The sequence below is a fragment of the Aulonocara stuartgranti genome (assembly GCF_965226115.1).
Source record: "Aulonocara stuartgranti genome assembly, chromosome: 1".
Taxonomy (NCBI): domain Eukaryota; kingdom Metazoa; phylum Chordata; class Actinopteri; order Cichliformes; family Cichlidae; genus Aulonocara; species Aulonocara stuartgranti.
Window position 1 is genome coordinate 22,096,434 of NC_138939.1, and position 21,008 is coordinate 22,117,441.

Below are 21,008 nucleotides of genomic sequence, written 5' to 3' on the forward strand. Positions count from 1 at the left end.
GCGCCCGTTTTTTTGCGTTGTGGTTAGCAACAACGACGGTAACAGCATCGCGTGTCCGCTTGTTTATGTTCCACATAAACCTTTCACAATAAAGCTCAAGATCCTGTTGAGACTTTTCAAAATAAACTGAATCACGTGAAAGAGCAGATTATTTACGGATGAGAAGTAAAAAAGAGCCGCCAGGGCCCTATTTCAGGAAGCCGGTTTAGAAAACTCAGAGTGAAAAACGATACTCAGGGTTGAGTAACCCCGAACTGTCCAACTCGGAATATTCGGTTTCAGAAAGGCTGATAACAATTAGTTCAATCAACGCGGAGTTGCTTTAACCCCAAGTTAAGCGCGCGCACGAGGATACATAAAGCCCTGATTAGTGGAGCACAGATTAAGCGAGTCACCATGGAGACGGAGGGAAATTCAAATTCAAATTTTTATTTGTCACGTACACAGTCATACACAGTACGATATGTAGTGAAATGCTTGGACAACTGCTCGTGACCTAAAGAAAACAAAAAAGGAAAAGGCTATGAATAAGATAGGAAATAAATATGAAAAATTAAAAAGGGTAAATTTAACTAGGAAGGAATAGAATATAAATTAAGGTTAAAAATGAAATAACTGTACAACACAAATTAGAATGAAGGGTAAATTTAACTGGGAAGAATAAGATAAAGATAAATATATAAATTAAAGTTGAAAATAAAATAACTGTACAACAAAATACACAATACACAATATAGAACTATATAAGAATGTATGAAGAAATCTAAATATAAATAAATATATACACAATAACAGCAGCTGTACAAGTATTAACCGGAAATGAAGAATATAGTGACCAGTGTTGTGCAAAACCAAAGTCCAGAAAGTCCAGTGTGTGTGTAAGAACCATATGTGTGGGTCAGTACTTTGTGGTGGTGTGATTGAGAGACCGTATCGCCTGCGGGAAGAAGCTCCTCCTCAGTCTCTCTGTGTTGGTCTTCAGGGAGCGGAATCGCTTTCCTGACCTCAACAGAGAGAACAGTCTGTTGTTGGGATGGCTGAGGTCCTTCACGATCTTCCTGGCCTTGGTCCAGCACCCGCCTGCTGTAGATTGAGTGCAGGTCAGGGAGCTCGGAGCGGATGGTGCGCTCAGCTGACCGCACAACCCTCTGTAGAGCTCGTCTGTCCTGCATGGTGCTGTTCCCGAACCAGGTTAAGATGTTTCCCGCCAGGATGCTCTCTATGGTGCACGAGTAAAAGTTCCTGAGCACCTTGGAGGGCAGTTGGAAGTCTCTCAAGCGTCTGAGGTGGTAGAGACACTGTCGGGCCTTTTTCACCACGGTGTTGATGTGACAGGACCATGACAGGTCCTGCGTGATGTGAACTCCGAGGTATTTGAAGCTGTCCACTCTCTCCACTGGGCACTCGTTGATGACGGGGGTCTGGTAGTTCCTCTCCTGCTTAGTGCTGAAGTCCACTATCAGCTCCTTTGTCTTACTGACGTTTAGAAGGAGGTTGTTCCTCTGGCACCAGTTCTCCAGATTCCTAATCTCCTTCAGGTAGGCCGTCTCGTTGTTATCAGAGATCAGGCCCACCACGACGGTGTCGTCAGCAAACTTGATGATGGTGGTGGAGCTGGTAGTGGCCACACAGTCATATGTGTACAAAGAGTACAGCAGGGGGCTCAGAACACACCCCTGGGGGGCTCCAGTGCTGAGAGTGGTGGAGGCTGAGACATGTCCGCCCATCCTTACTGCCTGTGGTCTGCCAGTTAGGAAGTTGGAGATCCACTGACACATAGATGAGCTGAGTCCCAGATGCTCCAGCTTGGTGGTGAGTGTGGAGGGAATTATGGTGTTAAATGCAGAGCTGTAGTCTATGAAGAGCATTTTAACATAATTCCCCCTTCTAGTGTCCAAGTGAGTGAGTGATGTGTGGAGGAGATGAGAGATGGCATCGTCTGTGGAACGATTTGGACGGTAAGCGAACTGTAGTGGGTCCAGTGTGTCTGGTAGTGAAGAAATGATGAAGTCTCTGACCAGGCGTTCAAAGCACTTCATCACTACTGAGGTGAGGGCTACAGGGCGATAGTCATTGAGAGAAGCAGGGTGGGGTTTCTTCGGGACAGGAACAATGATGGACTCTTTGAAGCATGTGGGGATCACCGACTGAGATAAAGAGATGTTGAATATCTCAGTGAACACAGGAGCTAGCTGGTATGCGCAGTCTCTTAGGATACGACCTGGGATGCCGTCGGAAAGAAGACGCGGTCAATGTATTTTACAGCGCTTGAGGCCGAAATTCTGATGGCAGCATATGCCGATAACATGCAAATTCCGCGGAAAAAAAGTAACACAGCCTCAGCTGCAAAAGAAAGGGAGCATGCATGGCAAAACATAGCCGACAGAGTCAATGCGTGAGTGTTAATTTAAACATTGATCTAGGGATTTCCACCCATTTAACACGTTATTTTATTATATTTTATTTTATTTTTTATTTTATACATTTGATTTTGTGATGTGATTTGAGCGCAGGTGCAACCCAACAGGCCCCAAACGTTCCTGGCAGCAAGTAAAAATGAAATATAAAAATATAGTCCAAACAGGTAAGGTGTAATTGTATTATGAGCCATAGTGCTTGGTCTGTTTGTCCGATGTAAATCAATTGCAGTTAGAGGCTACATTAATTTCCCCTCTGTAAGCACTTATTGAAATTATCTGAGCACATTACAAGTACATATTTGCTTACTCTGTATGCTCAAATGTGACCCGTTATAGCCAACAGAAAAAAAAGCGGAGGCCCGAAAAACAGGTGGGGGTCCTCCACCACCACCACTCACAGAGGCTGAGCAGTTGGCTTCCACATTTGTGATAATGTTGGCAGCATCACATATGATCTTCACAGTGCAGAGAACACAAATTAGCATCCATTACTATAATGAAATAATTTGTTAGTTTGAAATGCTACAGGGAACTATGTACCTGTACATTAATGCTGTGGAAAGACTTCCTGTTCACATAGTCTCCTTCATTTACTGAAGGAGCAATGATTGGAATGTGAGTGCCATCTATACAGCCAATCACGCCTGGGAACCGTGAACATAAATGTAAAATTTAAGTAGTAGTTCAAATATCACCACATCATGAATTAAGTTTCGTTCATCCTGATACCTGCAATTTTGTGGAATCCCTCTTTGATAAATCGTGTGGGTCTATGACCGGGGAACACCACAAACGAGTACAGGAGACGTTTCAGTGCAACTGTAACATTCCTGACTGCCCGACAGACGGTAGCCTTGGAAACGTGCTCAGCGTCACCAATATTATACAGAAAGCTCCCGTTTGCAAAAAACTGAAGTGCAATACAAGTAATATGTACAGAACTGAGAGAATGTCCGCGATGTGTCACATGAGCAATATTAGGCCTGAGGATGTTATTCAAATAAATTATAGATTGTGCTGAAAAACGGTAACGTACACACAGGAAATCATCAGGAAATGATAAAATGTCCAAACGCGCTCTAATCACTCTCTCCCGGCGGAGAGCTCTGCGGAGAATTTGGGCTTCAACATCTACTGGCTCTTCAAGGAAGGGGCACGCCATGTCTGACACTTCCTACAGTCAGGTTTCCGACAAAGAGGCGGAGAAGGTCAGGGTTAGTTGAAGTAAACCTGCTAGGGGGCAGGTTAGCTTCACGGAGTGTGTCGTCATAGTAACTCACTCAGTATTAATCTAAACTCGCTTTGTGAAACCGAAAACCCAGAGTTTTCGTTAACTCAGGGTAGAGTTTGCACTAAACCGGCTTCCTGAAATAGGGCCCAGGTGTTAAAAAATAAACTCAAACGTTAGAACAGGCTAACTACTTCAGGCGTGTAATAAATACTCACAAAGAAAACGGCGGCCTTTACAACTTATGTCTAAAAATGTATAGTTTCATGCATCGGTTAAAACACTTGACTCCAGCTACACGACGCGCAGCTGGAAACACTTCCCGCAAGTCGAGCTGCCCGGGATTCACAGAATTTACAGAAAATGTTACATTTCTGTGATTTATATCGTTATCGAGACGATAGAATTCTTATATTGGGATATGAGATTTTGGTCATATCGCACAGCCCTAATTTGAACGTTTGTGGGTGATTAAAAGCATTTAACACGATTCAAAGTTACAGCTGAGATCTGTAATTACTGTCTGAAAATAGACTACAGTTTTGACTGGCAGGTTTATTAACTTAATGTTCACAACCTGTAGCTACAATTTGATAATGAAATATGTCACTGTCTTCCCATGTAGAGTTATTTCAGAGATCAGGGCTTCTTCTGTGATAAGATCATCTGGGCCAGACTGAAGAAGGTGCCTTCAGAGACATTAAAAACATGAGAGCATAGGTAGACCAAAATTAAGAAGCAGCTTGTTCTGGTAGTGAATGCTGTCACACGGTGAATAATGGAATGAATACTTACAAAAAGGTATTTTATTACTGTTGAAACCCAATAAGGAATATTGTCTTGACAGCCTTAAAATAAATTGTAATGAATTTCTTTTTTGACTCAGCAGAGCTCCATTTATTCATTGTAAGCTGCTCATCACTGGCTCTCAGCAGGTCTCTGCATCTCATTCATAATCCCAAGTCATCATTCTGACTCTTATTCAGGACTTAAAGCCTTTGCATTGTACTTGCGTGTACTGGATACCCCTTTTAGTTATTTTTCAATAGCAATAAACCCTCCCGGGGTTGCAGGATGCATAACTGTGCCAGCCAAAGACATTTGCAGTATTTTGCAGATGGTTGAAGTTTGCCTTTTAACTTGTGTAAAAAACGGTGAATGCCTGTGTTTTCCTTGCCGAAGCCTAACAACATAATTTTGAACCTAAACCTAACCAAACAGAAGAAAACCAAAGTAAGTTCAAATGAAAAAGACTCAGAACTCCTGTCTTCATGCTGGTTGGTCATGTGATTGTGCCATTCACAATCTCACCTCCCTCCTAAATCCGTAATAACAGGATATCAGTGTAATTGTCATAATAATGCCCTGTGTCGAACTGTTATGTTAAAATAGGATGAGACGAGCCCAGCATCAGTATTTGACTAGCTCGGACTGATTTTTAGTATTTTTCCCTTGTTTCAGTTCAGACACTGTTGTTAGTATCCGTGCAAACAATTGTCTTATGTGACATGTGAATTTCAATTTTTTGCGCAAATGTGCATATTCCAAAAATCCCTATTGCAGCATTTTCAGACCATATAGCATAGCCTGTCAATCCCACTTCTAATACTAAGTCTGGTGCATTGAAAATAACAGTTACAGTTAATAATGTCCATACCACGACCCCCAAACACCACAACAGTGATGTTATATAATGTCAGTGTGTGATGAAAGTCTTGGCCAGCTAGCAAGAATTGACATTTCGATGGCCACTGATGACATTGTCCTTCAACTCCTAAATGAAAATTGCAGAATTAACTGTAATGAACTGCATGAAGCTGTAGTTCCTGAGTGCGAATGCACTTACATGCCCAAAGTATAAGTGAGTATGGACTTACATGGCTTGAGATATGCATAATTGCATGTACTTCTTATCGAGCATTTAAATTATTCCTAAAAACAGTCAAGTTTGTTCATACAAAAGTGGAAATATTGGTATTAAAAGATGTAATTAGAAAACCAGGAGTTACAATATAATAAGCATTTGGCCGTGATTAGAACTAGAGTGTGACCTTGGCGCACCCATTTTAAATTTGGTCCCGCTGTGTTGTGAGTCATAAAAAGAGCTCTGTCCCTCAGTATGCTGTCACTTATGTCATCAGTTAGACTTTAGATGCATTCACCAAGCCAGCTCATTAGCTACCGCTATTGTCTGAAGAGCAGCATGACATTAGCATTTAGATGTGCAGAGAGCCTCACCTGCTGCTGTCATTGTTACAATGTGCAGGCAAGTTCACGTTGAGTAAATTGATTTTCTTAGCTGCTATTCCATAAAGCAATGTTGTCTAGAAGATGCAGACGTAAATGTTTTTTATTTTTCTCCATAATGCAACCTTGTATTGTTATTCAAGCATGATGAATGCGAGCCGGGCTGATTTTGTATTGCATTGGAGTACAGTGCTAGCCTCTGGGCCATTATTTCTATAGCCACGCATGTTTGTTGATAGGCAGCACAGATTACTGTTCATCGTTTGTGTGATAAAGCTGAAGGAACGTAACCAAATTGATGTTTCATCTATAGTGTCAGGCTTGCTCTGGGAGAAAAGCATGAAAAAGTGGAAGAGAGAGAGAGACGAAAACAATGTAATTCTGAAACCTTTTTATAAAAATGGCGCAGATGAGCTGGCAGCTTTACTTACAAAGGATTCTTTTCCTTCATACCTGATCATAAGACGTGTTTATTCTCAGTGAGATCAGCAACTCCAGCTTGACTCAGTGTTGACAGTTGTGCTTAACCCTGATGATCGGTTTACTTAGATTTTGACTCAAACATCACAGAGTTATCGTAGATTTACTGTACTGAAAATATGTCTTCAAGTCTTGAATGTTCAACCGTATAGTTTGTCATGATGTTCTGAAAAAGATTTGAAATACTTTCCTTGTCCATGACAATATACCTCAGACCCTAATGCATATACACCAGACTCACACTCCTTGATGCATCTCTGCAGTGCCATTCTGTTTCTTTGGATGTTTTGTTATAGGTTACGTGTTATAGCAGGAAGGATGCATTTAGATATAGTGGTTTTCTGCTCTTGAGCGCACCTAACTCAAGGTTGGATGTGTTTGGAGATGCTCCTTTGCATACCTTGGTTGTAATGATGTTGAGTTACTGTCCCCTTTCTCATGACCTCTGGCATTAACAAGGCATTTTCACCCGGAATATTTTCTCTTTTTTAGACCATTCTCTGTAAACCCTACAGATGGCTATGGGAAAATCCCAGTAGAACAGCAATCTGTGAAAATTCAGACCAGCACGTCTGGCACCATTAACCGTGTCACACTCAAAGTCGCTTAAATCACCTTTCTTCACCATTCCGAAGCACAAATTGAACTTCAGCAGGCTGTCTTGGCCATGTCTACATGTCTAAATGCAGCCGTTTGATTGGCTTAGCAGATATTTGCATTAAGGATCAGTTGAATAGATGTCGCTGGAGAGCAAACGTCTTGCTATAATGACTGCAGGGTATATATGCGTGTCTCTGTACCTTATCTCGCCTTGAATGAAAATTTGCATGAACATCATCACACGTACAGTGATTAACATCTAAGCCTTTTTTTTTTTTTAAAGACAGATTTATTATAAATCCAGATTCTTTGGATTTTCATATATTTTATGTTATTTCATCATCCCCCTGAGAATCCTATGTCGCGTTTTTTTCTTCTACTTATGCATCATACACAGGCTTGTTTCTCAAAACAGGCCCATTCTGAGCCATCTATAATCTATAACGCTCATCAATAATTTTGTTGTTGTTGTTGGTAGGGAATGACTGCCTTAGCTTTTGTTTTCCCACGACACGCTGCAACATTTTAGAATAACATTTGAATGAAAAACAGGACAGGAGTCAACAAGTCTGGGTGTGTGTAGCTGTGCCAGGATGCCGAAAAGACAGTCAGTATTTCAGTAATACTCCTGAGCCTCGATTATGTTGTTGTGCTTATTCTTTTGTTGTCATTTTACGGTACACTGAAGGTTTATTTTGGATGCTTTATATAATCCACAATCATCAAAGGACAATGCAAAACACAAACATCTGGTTTAAATGAGGACTGCAGTCATGGATATAATCTGCGGTTATCGCTTGTGCTTTATGCACGCTGGTGTGCTCAGTGGCAGGAAAGAAACTGGGAACTGTATATTGGAAAACTGTGAGCATTCAAAATTAGATTTCATTTTTTTCGGAGATAAGCAGCTAAAAAAGAACAGAAAGTCAGTTGAAAATAAAATATTGGTGCCTCACATTGAATGTAGCACTGCAGACTTGAAAGGTGCACGCCCTTTTAGAGAGTACTCACACTGAACCAACCTTCAAGCAAATGATGCTCACATCACTGGGAAACTGAATAAAAGGTAAGTAATGCTGCATTGCTACACTGCACATTTAAAATCTGTTGATCATTTAGGGAATAATAGAATATTCAGACAGACTGACAGAATATGTGACTAGCTTTCACTAAACCATTCTGTTTCCTGTTTGCTGCTTTCTACAATGAGGTGTTTTTTGTTAAATTTTGAACACTATAAAATAAAAAGCAAAGGTTCAGGGTTTCTATAAAAGACTATGCATCTGTAGACACACAAACTAGAAACCCTGAATGTGTATTACACTAGATAAAGCTAATTGCAGATGCACTGCATCAGAGAATTTCCCGTGCCTTCTGATTGTGGTTCAGGAGGTACTTAAAGGTCATGAAAGAGCTTCTGTACTTACGCCAAAAAAAAAAAGAAAAACAGTATGTGTGTTTGGTCTTACACGCTGAAATCGGAGCTGCCTGTGCTGACCTCTCAGCCTCGGTCGACGTGAGTTAGCTGAGGAATACTAATGAGAGAACTGGGTTTCAGCTGAATGGATAATGAATTTAAAAACAACAACACAAGTTGTTGTCTCAGTGTTCACAGCGCTGCTTTGTCATTATGCTGTTGTGATGGTAAACCCTCTATACGGCAGCATAAAACAGAATCGGTGGAATAAAGCATTTGCTTTGGCTTAGCACTAACTGCTAAACATTGCTGCAGGTCAGGACAGCTTGTTTATCTGTGCTCTGCCTTTAAATCCCACTCAGTTCACCCTCTGTTCAATCTTTAGGTGCCTTAGGTCTGCAAGACAGAAAGGATTGCTTAGTTGTTGTTGTGGAAAAGGAGGTCAAGGAAGCGTGGTGTGAGCAAACCTGTATGCTGATGGGATGCTAAAACCAAGGAGAGGCCCATGCGAGGCTTCAGAGTGAGCATAATGTATGTTTTTTACCTTTCATGATAGAGGAGGAAGGGAGGATGGAGATCAGTGGGGTAGATTTCCTGCTGGAGATGAGCTCTGAGTGGATGTGTGGGTGTGGCTTCAAGGATGCTGTAAAGCTGTCAGCTTGCTTTTATGTGCATTTGCTTGTGTTCACCCATACAACATATGAGTAATATTGAGGTTCACTGGCTATCTACTGCTTTTAGCCCTAATTAATAATTTTTGCAGTGACTTCAATCAACAGCAAATCATTTTACATTTTAGTAGCTGCAGCCTTACTACGAATATTAACTGTGTCAGAGTTCTGGGCAAAATGCAGTTTTGAAATTTCTTCTTTGTGCTGTCAAACAGTCTGTCATTCCTGTCAAAAGTAAAACTGTCATGTGAATAACTGAAAGAAGAGCAAAGTCTCTGGATAAACTAAGAGGTTCGCGGCTGTCAAAACAAAGGGAACTTGACATTTTCTGTTGGCATGTTTGTTCCCTCCAGTTTTTTTTCTCATACAGGTTTAAGCCTGATTGCTCTGTATTACCACCAGCCGATGTCACGCTCAGCTAGCGGAAATCAAATCTCTGAATTTGCATGGTTATTTTACCAACCTTTGACAGTGTGAGCCACTACTTACATTGAAGAGTTTGAACAAGTGCTGTTCTACATAGTGCAGTGCTGAGACTGAGTACAGACAAATAACACTGCTTAAATAGTAACTTGGAATAAGGGCAAAGCATGACCGTTTTTAATTGCACTAAACAAGCCCACCATTACCTTTGAAGAGTGGCTATGTAGGCTAATTTCCATCTACAGTAATTTCTAAGACTTGCAGCTGGTGGGGAGGTGTCTTGTAATACCATAAAAAATAAATGCCCTTAAAATATGTATTTAGTATTCAGTCACGAGTGCATGTGCATAGAGTTGCCCTTCTAATTTCTGGGTTGAATGCTCACAAACAATTATTACTTTACAGTAAATCAATTTGTACTTAGAGCTGTATGGCTTTGATAAGGCAATTAAGAAAAGCAGAAACAAGAGAGGCAAATATTTATGAAAAGTATTGCTTATGTAAGAAACTGAAAAACATGTGCTCTTGCCGCACTGGATCACATTGGCCTAAGTTAATATGGTGCTGGGAATTACACTAGTCCAAGGTTCCTAGATTGCTGCTGACTTGAGTTTTGTCTGCTATTGGAGGTTTGTTTTTCTTCCCCTGATTGGCCCGAAGTGTGATCTGCTGAGGGTTTTGTCTTTAACACTGCAGTGTGCTGCAGTATGAGTTGGACTTTTGGGACCAAAACAAGCCTCAGGGCTGCATGCAAGTAGGAGAGGAGCCATTGTAAGCTGTGCTAAAAAGGAAGAGACACTTTCACTGCTAACATGCATGTATTTGTGTCGTTGTGGGCACAAAAAATAGTGGAGATTGATACCATGTGAGGACTAAGACTGAGTTTGGGTTTCACCCTGGTCAAGGTTAGGCGAAGCATGTCATGGTTTATTTTGTGAAAAACCTTTAGAGAGTTAGAAAGTCAAAGCAATTTCATTACGAGCACAGTACAAATTACAAGCGTGTGCTGCCACAGATAATGAGAAAATTGTCTCGAATGTATCCTTTGTATTTCAGAACAAATCACAGAATAAACACAGTGTCTGTTTTTCCTCACATTATTTTAGTAGCTCCTTTGTCTTCTGCCTTTCGCACAGGTATTGCTCATCTCTTCTCCCATGTGTCTGCTAAACTTTGTTTCTTTAGAAGAGTGACTCACTAAGTGTTCACTTGCAGTTCAAAAGCGTAATTTATTCCTGTCTTCGTTCTGTCTGTGCAACTTTTGCGAGATCAACAAGATATGTTGTGTGAGGACTTAAGAGTGTTTGAAACCTGCTGTTTTGAAGCATTTTTATTACATCTTGTTCAACAGTACCTATTGCATTGGTTTCTTGAGCTGTTCTATTTTATTTGGCATAGAAGTGCCGCCGTTGCTGACTTCATCACATATTACACACACCAGTGCTTGACCACCTTCTTTCTGACCCCTCTTGCTTTTATCAGCACATCCCCCACTGACTGTCATGAAGGAGCCATTATACTGATGCCAGCAGTGTGTGTGTGTGTGTGTGCGTGTGTGCGTGTGTGGTGTGTTTTACGGTTGATCTGATCCAACTGCTAAGTGAGGACAGCAACCCTGAAGTTGTCACAAGAAGGACTCAGGCCGTGAGCACGAGATGTGACATGTGGGTTAAGCTTAGCAGCAGATGGTAAAACCCAGCTGATTTGGGGAGAAATTGCAGCTGAGCTAATGTTGCTGATTCAGTATGTCTTGCCACATCCATACCTCTGCCTGTAGAGAAAAGTCGTTGGTTTGATAGCTCTATTTGCTTTCTGAGCTTTTTGCTAAATAAAATTAAAGCCTTGAGACCAGCATAAGTTTTACTTTACAGTTTTCCTATCTCGTTGTGTAATTAAATCTATTGATTTTCTTTACCTTGAAATATAAAGCTCCTTGATCTTCTCCTGTATAAATAAAATTGAAAAAAGCTTTATATTACCCACAATTTGTATGGATCGTCTTCAAATTTCACAACAATATACTAAGCATTTGACCTTGAGCTTCATTGTTAGCACCCGAGGTCAAACCTTGAAAAACTGTCCGTACATATTTTGTTTTAATTTGTTACATATTTGTTTGAAATTTGCACTCCTGTTGTATTTCCTGAAGTTTAGGTGCGGTGTCGAGAGCAGATGCTGTGATTATACCACAGTGGAGATGCTTATATACAAATATACAAATGTTTATACAAGCCTTTTGGAACCTTCACACACACACACACACACACACACACACACACACACGTATGTATATATATATATATATATATATATACACATTTATATATTTTCAAAATGTTTATATCTCCACCTAAACCGATTTCCCTAAATAGCAAAAATTGAAAGAGGCTCTAAATCTTTGGATGCCTTATTTTCATTCAACTGCAAAAACCTCTGCTGTGAATTTGAGCCCTTATTCTCATTCCAGTATATCACCTCTCTGACCCAACAACCCCTGCTTGACATCATCACCACCCCCCTAATTCTCTGTGCATCCTGACAGGAGAAAGAAATCAAAGCTCAGTGTTCCCGCTGGATTGTGTCTTTCATGTGGCTTGTCAGTTTGATGCTTAGTTTTCTCCTTTTGTGTTCCAGGTCCTCCTTTGAACCAAATGCTAGAGCTGCTCTGCCTACTTAAAGATATCAGTAAGTTTTCTTTACTATGCCTTGGCAGGTTATTATATTGTAATGGTATACTGGGGAGTGTGGGAGGAAATTCTTATGGAGCCACATGAAGCATCCTACCAAATTGGTGAGACAGCTTAGACTTGGAGAATGTGCACTGCAATAATAAAAATATGATAGGATGTCCAATATTGCAGCCTTCTTTGTGCTGCTACATTTGGACTCTAAGCTGGGAACTGAACCGAAAAGCATAACAATGAACCCTCGGGAGCTCCTTAACTTGCCTGGATGCCCACTGAGGTTGTGGTGTAGACACAAACAATGAGTAGAGGAGGGAATAAGAAGGAATAACAAAGAAAGAGGAGGGTGAAGAAATGTTATTCTGGTGGTTTGTTGTCTTTAACTAATTGTTAAATGTATCTTGAAGCTTGGATCTATTGTTTTAAAGCCTTTGTTCATTTTAATGCTGCAAATGTGCAAATCAAGTAAAACTTTTCTTGACTTTGAGGCGATTGAAGGAAGTGACACCAAGAGAGAGTGAAAGACACCGTTGATTTACATACGAGGGAGAGGTAAATACATTAGAGGTTTGCCTAGGCAACCGAAGCCTGCAGTGTCTTCTCGCAACCAACCGTTAGCTGATCCACGAGGAGCAAATTGGTTTGTATGTAGACACAAGGGTTTAGTTTCACACAGAGGATTCGCACACTTTAAACAGCCTCAGCATTTGTATGAATTAAGGCCATTAACTGATTTTCAAGCTATAACACAGCCATAGCTGACACGTCTTTTGGTTACGGCTGACTGAAAAACAAAGAGTAAACTGTCACACAGACTTACACAACTGTGCTTTTTCATTTTTATTTATATGGCAAGACAAATGTCGCCTCAAGGTTCTTTATATCGCAAGGTAAAGCTATAAAGAAGAGTGCAGTTTTGCTTCATTTACCACCTTGTCGCTGTGGAGTTTTTGAATTCAGCAGCTGTACTGACTGAGTGCCGTTACTGTTGATGATTAAACCTGTTAGCACCGTCTCTCACGCTATTGAGTCTAAAGTTGTTTTAGAAGAATACTTTGATAAATATTCACAAATACAAGCTGGCGACGGAGAAAGTGAGCAAAGATTTTGTGCTGATGAAGGCGAAGGAGGAGCATTGTGGGACTACATCACTGAAGACATACCATAAGAAGGGGTGAAGAGGGGAAGATGTAAGAATACTTGAGCAATTCAAAGTGTTGTGAGCCTCTCAACACTGCCTTTCCTCATCATTTATTAATTATCTGCTAGAATATTCATCCTCCCTGGCACAGCACTGTTCTCCTGTAGGGAGGGAAATTAATAGAGCTCTGTATCATCCTGACACTCAACAGTGTATTACAGTCTTTGTTATTGTAGTCACTTGAATGTCATCCATCATTAACCAGTGTCCCCTGTCCACGTCAAGTTGTCCTCTTATATGATGTTTACTGTTGATTTTGACTCTCTCTTCAACAGTCAGTCTAAAATTAAGAGTCTTCATAGAGAGAGAAAAGATGGGCACCTTTCAATAAAGGAATAAATCATATTCATAAAATAATCCATCCCCCTTAGTGTTGAATGAAGGAGTTAGGGAGTTTATAAATGGGAGGCTCTGGAGATTTTTTCTTTGGCCACAGAGGTTGCCACTTGGGACTAACTTTATCTGCACTATATATAATATAAAGAGCTGAAGCTTTAGACCTCTTTGATGATGGGTGCAATTAGAGTCAGCCAATGCATTGCAGGGTTGTGCGTTTAGAGTGCTATCTTTCTGTTGTACCTTACTAATTAAATCCTTTGAAGACGATGGGAAGGACAACGAATCATTAATATGTACACTGGTTCTGTGGTACAATACTGTGAAATTCTCAGATAACTAACCTCTAAATCATGACGGGATTTTGGTGGCACACTGTAAAGTCACATCTGTCATCACATATGCTGTTAACTGTGTAAAGAATCATTTGTATTTTTTCCTTTCTTCTGCTCTTCATAGTGCCTGCAATTATCTGAATACTGCAAAGAATCTACTGTGTATCTATGCACGCTCGCTCAGAATCAGCCTATCTGGGTTGACTACCTGCAGTGAGTTCACTGTAGAGTCTGCATTCATTTATGCATTTTCCTTTTATTTCTTTAAAAAAAAAAACAAGAAATGAAATACATTTCTAACAGCACTGGTAATTTTCCTTTGGCTCTGGCTAAAATCTCATTAGGGCACATTTCCTGAAGTTTCCCCTAAAGAAAGACCTTTCAGTAGAGACGATGTAGGTGAGCAGCTGGAAGCAGGTGAGGTGGGTGTGTTTTACTCAGGGTACAAACTGAAAGACTCATCAGGTGGGATGAAAGGGTCCTGAAAAGACAAAAACATGCACATTCAGCAGGGATGTTTTATTAACAGGTGACTAAAGCTGGTGATTGTGGATGCAATGGGTAAAATGAAGCCAGTGGCAGTGGCAAAAACGGCATCTCCATATACTTTTTTGTCAAGCACATTTACAGCCAGGTGGAAAATATTAAATGTCCTCTATGGACAGCCTCACCCTTCATAACAACTCTGAGGTGACAGTATATATATTTCCTGAGTTAGGGGTGGTATGTGTGTGTGTGTGTGCTGCTGGAGCAATTTTAATGGATTGTTTGACTATTCATTGATTGTTTTACATCACAGAAGTCTGCACTTCAGTTTTGGTGAGTGAGATTCTAGTTTTCTCTTAGCCCTTTAGATAGCACTCATAGATGGTAAGAAAAAAAACATGGATGAAGTTTCCAGGTCAGAAAAATGTGCCTTAAACCTACATTCTATCTGAAGGCCACCAGATGGTGATAGCTATGACTGCAAAAAGACTTCTGGTCCTATAGAAGTCTATGGGAAAACTGCTTTCTGTCTTGGCCTCTGCAAAGATTTTCCTGTTAGGTTTATGGGCTCAGTCACTTGTTTTGAATCATAATCAAGAAAAAAATAATTCTGTTTTGAAAATCTTGGTGATGCTGTGTTTCCAAATGAAACCATATGCTCATTTGCTAATGGTTTGTCAGTAGCAAGTCAGTAGCCAATGAGCAGGCAGTTTCACAGCCAGCTCCGCCCCTTCTTCTCAAGCGATTGCAAGCCTTCAAAACAGGGTTTCACAGTAGACTGTCACGGCATCAGCATCATGTGGCTTCGTTCATATTTTCTTTCTCATTTAATTAAAGCATTTTATGTTACCTTACCTAAATGACATCTACATATTTTACTGTCATTTTTTACCATTTAATAAACAAAACCGTATTTGTTCTTGAGGAAATTAAACACCCCTCTATATTTATTTATCACCGTATTGGTAGGTGGTTGGTTAGAGCCTTATATGCAGGAGCATTCCTACAGCTGAGTCAAGCCTTGCAATTTTAACCCCAGCCGAAGATATTTGGTTAAAATTAAAAAGAAAGTCTTAAATGTAAATAAATATTTTGTTTTCTTAATTGCGTGGACAGTCTTAATCGCTGTCAGTATTCTGTGTTATAAAATTTATTTTCTGAATATTAACTGAAAAGGTAAACATGGGCTCTATTCAGAAGAGGCATAAACAAGAATCAAACAAAATAGTGTGACGATAATGTCACGACTTTATTCACCACTGTATTTCTAATGGTTAACATACAATCAAAGTGCATGGTCAAATACAAAACGCTGAACCTGAACCTTTGGTTAGCATCCAGTTGACTGTTTTGATCCAGAGGGCAGCGGTAGGAACCTTTAAAACATCTGCAGTGCTGTTTTAGCGACCAGAGACAGCAATGTGATGTAAGGGGATTCAAATGAGAGATGCAATAATCCAGATTTCTGGATCAGTGCTGCATGTGCCTCTGTTGTGGTCAGCCTGTCTTGCTGAGCCCCGTCAGACCTTCCTCTGCTCTTGCTGTCTCTTATGATTCTTGGCTCCATCCCCGGAGAGTGAAATTAGTACTCAGCACACCACAATGAAGTGACTGAGGCAGTGTATCAGGAAGCTGCCATCCTTGCATTGATTTTTCCCCCACCTCCTTTTACCTGTCATTTTGTATAAAGATAAAAGCATGACAGTTCAGTTTGTAAAGGTTGATGGAACATAAACATTATCAATTAGAATATAATTCCACATTTATTACCAGAGTCTTGATTTTTAAACATATGTAATTATGCTTGGAGAAACTTCCCTTTACTTTTTGCATACATAACAGTTGCTATGTTAACTCTCACCCTAGAGGAAGGCCAATTTATCCCACATCAGTTTGCAGCATGCTAGAGGGGAGATAATCTTACGAGCAGCAATAGAGACATGCATTAATAGAGCAGGCTGTGATAACAGTAGCTGCAATAAAATATGGGAAACAGGCATATCATTGAGAAAATAAAGGGTGGATGCAATGCTGTGTTTTATTCATTTTTGCTAGTCTTTTCGGTGATATATCTGTGCATTGTAAGCCTGTGTTTTTATTAATAATCCTTCTTATATTTTTCTGTCTAGCAATTTATATTCCACTTACCTTTGGTTTATGCATATTCGGATTTTATGTGTGTTTTTTAATGCAAGAAAATACTGCTTTTTTTTCTGATGCAGTTATTACTGTAGAGCAGTGAGGTTATTGAAATGTATTATACATTGCTTTCTTTTAACTGGGAGACGTTACTCTAGATTCATGTGCACATACAGCAGCAGACATTCATTTATGCTGCCTGCTCTTGCTGTAGCATTTGGGACTCCCTGTGTCTGCAGTATTTATGGGAAATCCATGGATTTTAAATCAAAGAGGGAACTGAAGTATTAGACTAGTTTTAAGGATGGTTGCATGTGTAATTTGAGTCAGCTAGTGCATTGCAGGGTTGCTAGCTGGGTATCCATGTAAACCCTGGAAATAGAATCGGACAGACAGTTTATTTTGTTTATTTAATTAAATTATTGAAAATATAACATCACTTTTGTAAGGACTTATCAGTGTGAGAGAGTACCTGAAGAGAAGCATTTACTCAAAACATCTTAAAAATCTTGGAATTCTGTAGAAATGGTCCAAAATTCATTCTTGTTCAGTCTGTTCAATCCTGCACAGCTAAGAGAGGTGCTTGGAGGTGCTTTTCCATATTTGCTGACATATATATTCTGTAAAACTGGTTTTGAAAAATGATGTGCACAATGTTCCTGACAGTTTTTTCTACTTTTGGCTCCATATGATGTCAGGGAAAGCAGATTTTCCTTAATACGGTCATGTTAAGTACGTAGCTCTGGCAGTGAGAGCAGAAGCCCCACTCACCTGCTGTTCAACCCTCCTGTTTGTGAGAGGCAGCCAATCAGAAAAAAAGTGACTTAAAAGGAGGGCAGCCTTAAAGGGAAAATAAATAAAATGACTGAATATGAATTATTCTTAACCGTTAATCACAGAAAGCTAATAATAGTAATAATAATAATAACAATAATAATTTAAATAACAATAATAATACTGCAATAAAACTGCAATGAATAGTTAATCCATTAGTCAATAGACAGGATTGTTGTCAGAAATTAAAACTGCATCAGGCTTTTTTTCTGTCTATTTTCAAATGGCATTGCTATTCCTACTTATTCAAATAAATGACTATTTTACATGATCATAAGTGTTTGGTTTTTGGGTTGGTTGACATCATGCAGACATCATGTTTGTCTCTAATTGCTTGTTTTGCTGACATGTTGACAAAGTGATGAATCTGCAGGTTGAAAATGGTCCTCAGACTGATCATTAAGGAAGACGCAAACCCAAACACCGGCTTATTTGTTGCTTTACATCTGCCGCAGAGGTTAAAAACATTTGGATGAACTAGAAAGAAATTAAATGTTTAAACAATCTTCATCAGGGATTAATCATCTAAAAATGTCCCTCATATTCATGCAATGATTCTAAATCAACGTCATATTTTATGTGAATGTGTTGTTACTCTGACCTTTCAGGAGGTATTAGTAAGTTTAGGTATTAATTAATCATAAGAGAAACATGAAATCCTTAACAGCTCATTTGATCTTGGTGTAATTTCCAGTTTTCTATCTTTAGACATGCTGAGGATTTTCACTAAGATAGGAGGGGGAGAGAAAGTGGTGCTGGAGACGGCTGTAATCAGGCCTACTCTCAGTTACCTGCATGTCCTGCCTTCATATCCACTATTTAAGCCATGACAACAATGACGAGACACAGCGTACCAACTCCAAATATTGCAGAAACATGTTCCCCACCTATTCTAGGTAAAACACAGAGCCAGATCCAGCCTGATTACCAAAAAACGAGCCACTGACTGTGCTCCTACTTGGCATAGTTTCTACTGAGCAATGTGAGTGAGATTTCCCCAAAGAAATCTAGGTTTAGCAATTCACAGTCTTAAAATAGCTTCGAATCATACATTATTACATAGCGGGCCTGCCTCCTGCGCTTGCTGCTGTAATTATCGTCTCCTTGTTTTCTCCAAACTTCCACATTCGAAAAGACACCCTAACCTTATTAGCATAGCTTTATAGCTGATATGAAGGGACTCGCAGATGTGCTGTAAGTTTCTAAAAAGCAAAGTACTTTGTAGATTGTGCAACACGTGTGAATAGAAATTGCTAAAGTTTGTAAAATAAAAGCAGTTGCTGGGGAATACAGAAAATATAGTTTGTGTCTAAGTGGAGTGGAGGTGGCCTGATTTCAATCTTCCAGCCTGACTCTGTGTGTTTCCCTTGGGTACAGTAAAGCATAAAAGATGCTGAGAGGTGTGACCCCCCGCTGAAACCTCCACTGCTTCGAGAGGATTGATGTGACAGTTTCACACATAACGAACACGCGCGCATACACACGCAGTACGACAGGCAGTCAGATGCACCAAACTAGAGATACTGTGTCAAGTGGCAGGTCACACACACACATGTGCACACACAGATAAATAAAATGTCAGTGCAACACGGGGCTGCACTGATTATGAAAACCAAGCCTGTCTGTGTGTCATCTGACTGTCTTTTGTTCTTTCGGGAGTGCCGCCGCTCCTCTGCGTGGCCGAGCAGGCGCTGTCTCAGTGATTAATCCTCGTCCTATTGGCTGGCCAGTGATACTCGAAGCAAACAAAAACCCACACAAAGCTTAGCAGCGTGCTCGCATGGTGCTTTTCAGGATGTGCAGGCATGCAGGCTGGGCTTGCAAATAGAATCAGTGCAAAACAAAGAAATGAAAAACATTAAAGCACCCCCCCCCCCCCCCCCCCCAATACACACACCCACTGGCAAACACTGACCCTTTGGAAAGCTTGCCCTCAATTTACAGTTAATTTTAGTCAACACTTAGACGTGATGTTTTCGAGACATTTCCATCAAACTCTGCATAGATGTGGGGAAAAAGGTGAGAAAGGCAGGCTGGGGTTGATGGAATGAATATTTTTCTCCTGTTTTCCCCGAAGGTGATTGTGATTGACCGAACCCAGAAGTTATTTCATGTGCCTGACTCCAAACTGTATTAGCGGGCCTGGTCTGTCTGTCTCTCAACAAGATAAGGCGATATTACCCTGCCCAATATTGCTCGCTCTTTTCTGCACTGTCACTGAATACAATGGCCATCACTGAATCCTATGAATATTATTAGCATTATCCTCAGGATTCTGTCAATGTGCGAGACAGCTTTGTGGGAGCAGAAGTACACTCTGTTTTTGCTGTGGTCTGATATTCGAGCTGTCTCTTGGTGAATAGAGTTGATGCTGTGGTGTATTGTCCAGCTTAAATCCAATTATGAGGACACTGTCAAATGTCCATTACTGCTGCTAATTAACAAAAGGTTACCTGGCTCAGCAGTCTTCCAGCCGTGGCCGGCGTTGCGATTTGAAAAGACCTGACAGAAGTTAAGAGAGTGAACACTGCTGAAGAACAGCCGCTGTTGATTAGAAGTTGACAAAGAATGAGGATTATAGGGCCGAGAAGAGGGGTCAACATCAAGGAGGACTGTGAAAAACCTCTGACTGAGGGATCAGGTGGAGCATTGTGCCAGCTTGGGAGCAATTCAGAGATAACACAAGAGGAATGGCAGGTCAGTGTGTGGCAGACTCCTAATAATGTCCATAGCCAAAGTCTAAGCAATAAAAATGACCTACTCCTCCTCAAATTAATGTTAGTATTTATTATTTACCTGTGTAATTATAACACATACTTATATAGAAATCAAAAGGGTAAAATCCTAATTTATCAATTAAATTCCAATTATATTTTTCCCAATTTATAAAGGAAAAAAAGATCACTTTCGCCTTTCTCTTTTTTTCTTTCTACTCATTTCTAGTCCTGTTAATGACAGAGCATGGACAAGAAAATAACGAATTTAATCAGCCAAGACTGCAAACATATATTTTAATTAGCAACATCCCCATGTGCAGCTACATTGAACCCCATTTATTTTGCTGTCAGCTTTCAGCCTGTTAGGGAAAGAGCAGCGCGGAGAATTTCTCATTGCATCCAAGTCAAAATATTTTCCCTGCCAGTGATGTGGGTGCACGGTGGCAGTCCCGACCATGAATGGGAGCTGATGGGATGTCAGGGCTGCTTTTCCTGTTTTCCACCAAGTTCATCTCTCTCAACTCATTCCTTCTCATCAGTAACCAAACCCAGTTGGCAGCTTCAATTAAACCCTGTGAAATTGCCCCAGTATCTGTCTCCCTCTGGGGCCATTTAGCTGTGTTTAGCTCTCTGCAAGCTGGGCTTGTCGCCAGGCAATCTTTATGAAACAGTGTTTCATCTTCTTTCTTAAAATGTAGGTCAGTGTAGCCCTACGACCCACCTGGCCAGATCATAGATGTACTCACTGTGAGTAAACCCGCATGATGATCACTTGCTCTGGTTGTATTTA

At 40.3% G+C, this 21,008-nt stretch overlaps 1 protein-coding gene across 4 annotated transcripts in view; it reads left to right on the top strand.

Moving 5' to 3' along the window:
- Positions 1 to 21,008, top strand: part of apba2b (amyloid beta (A4) precursor protein-binding, family A, member 2b) — an 89,474-nt gene that overhangs the window by 12,020 nt on the left and 56,446 nt on the right. For 2 of the 4 annotated variants that reach the window (XM_082528409.1, XM_082528415.1), the window contains exon 2: positions 12,121 to 12,171. The exons of 1 other annotated variant lie outside the window; for it this stretch is intronic. The gene's annotated coding sequence lies outside the window, so the exon portion shown is untranslated. Of the gene's footprint in view, positions 1 to 4,273; positions 4,334 to 12,120; positions 12,172 to 21,008 lie in introns of those variants that run through there. One more of the 4 variants, XM_082528412.1, reaches the window with a different exon arrangement.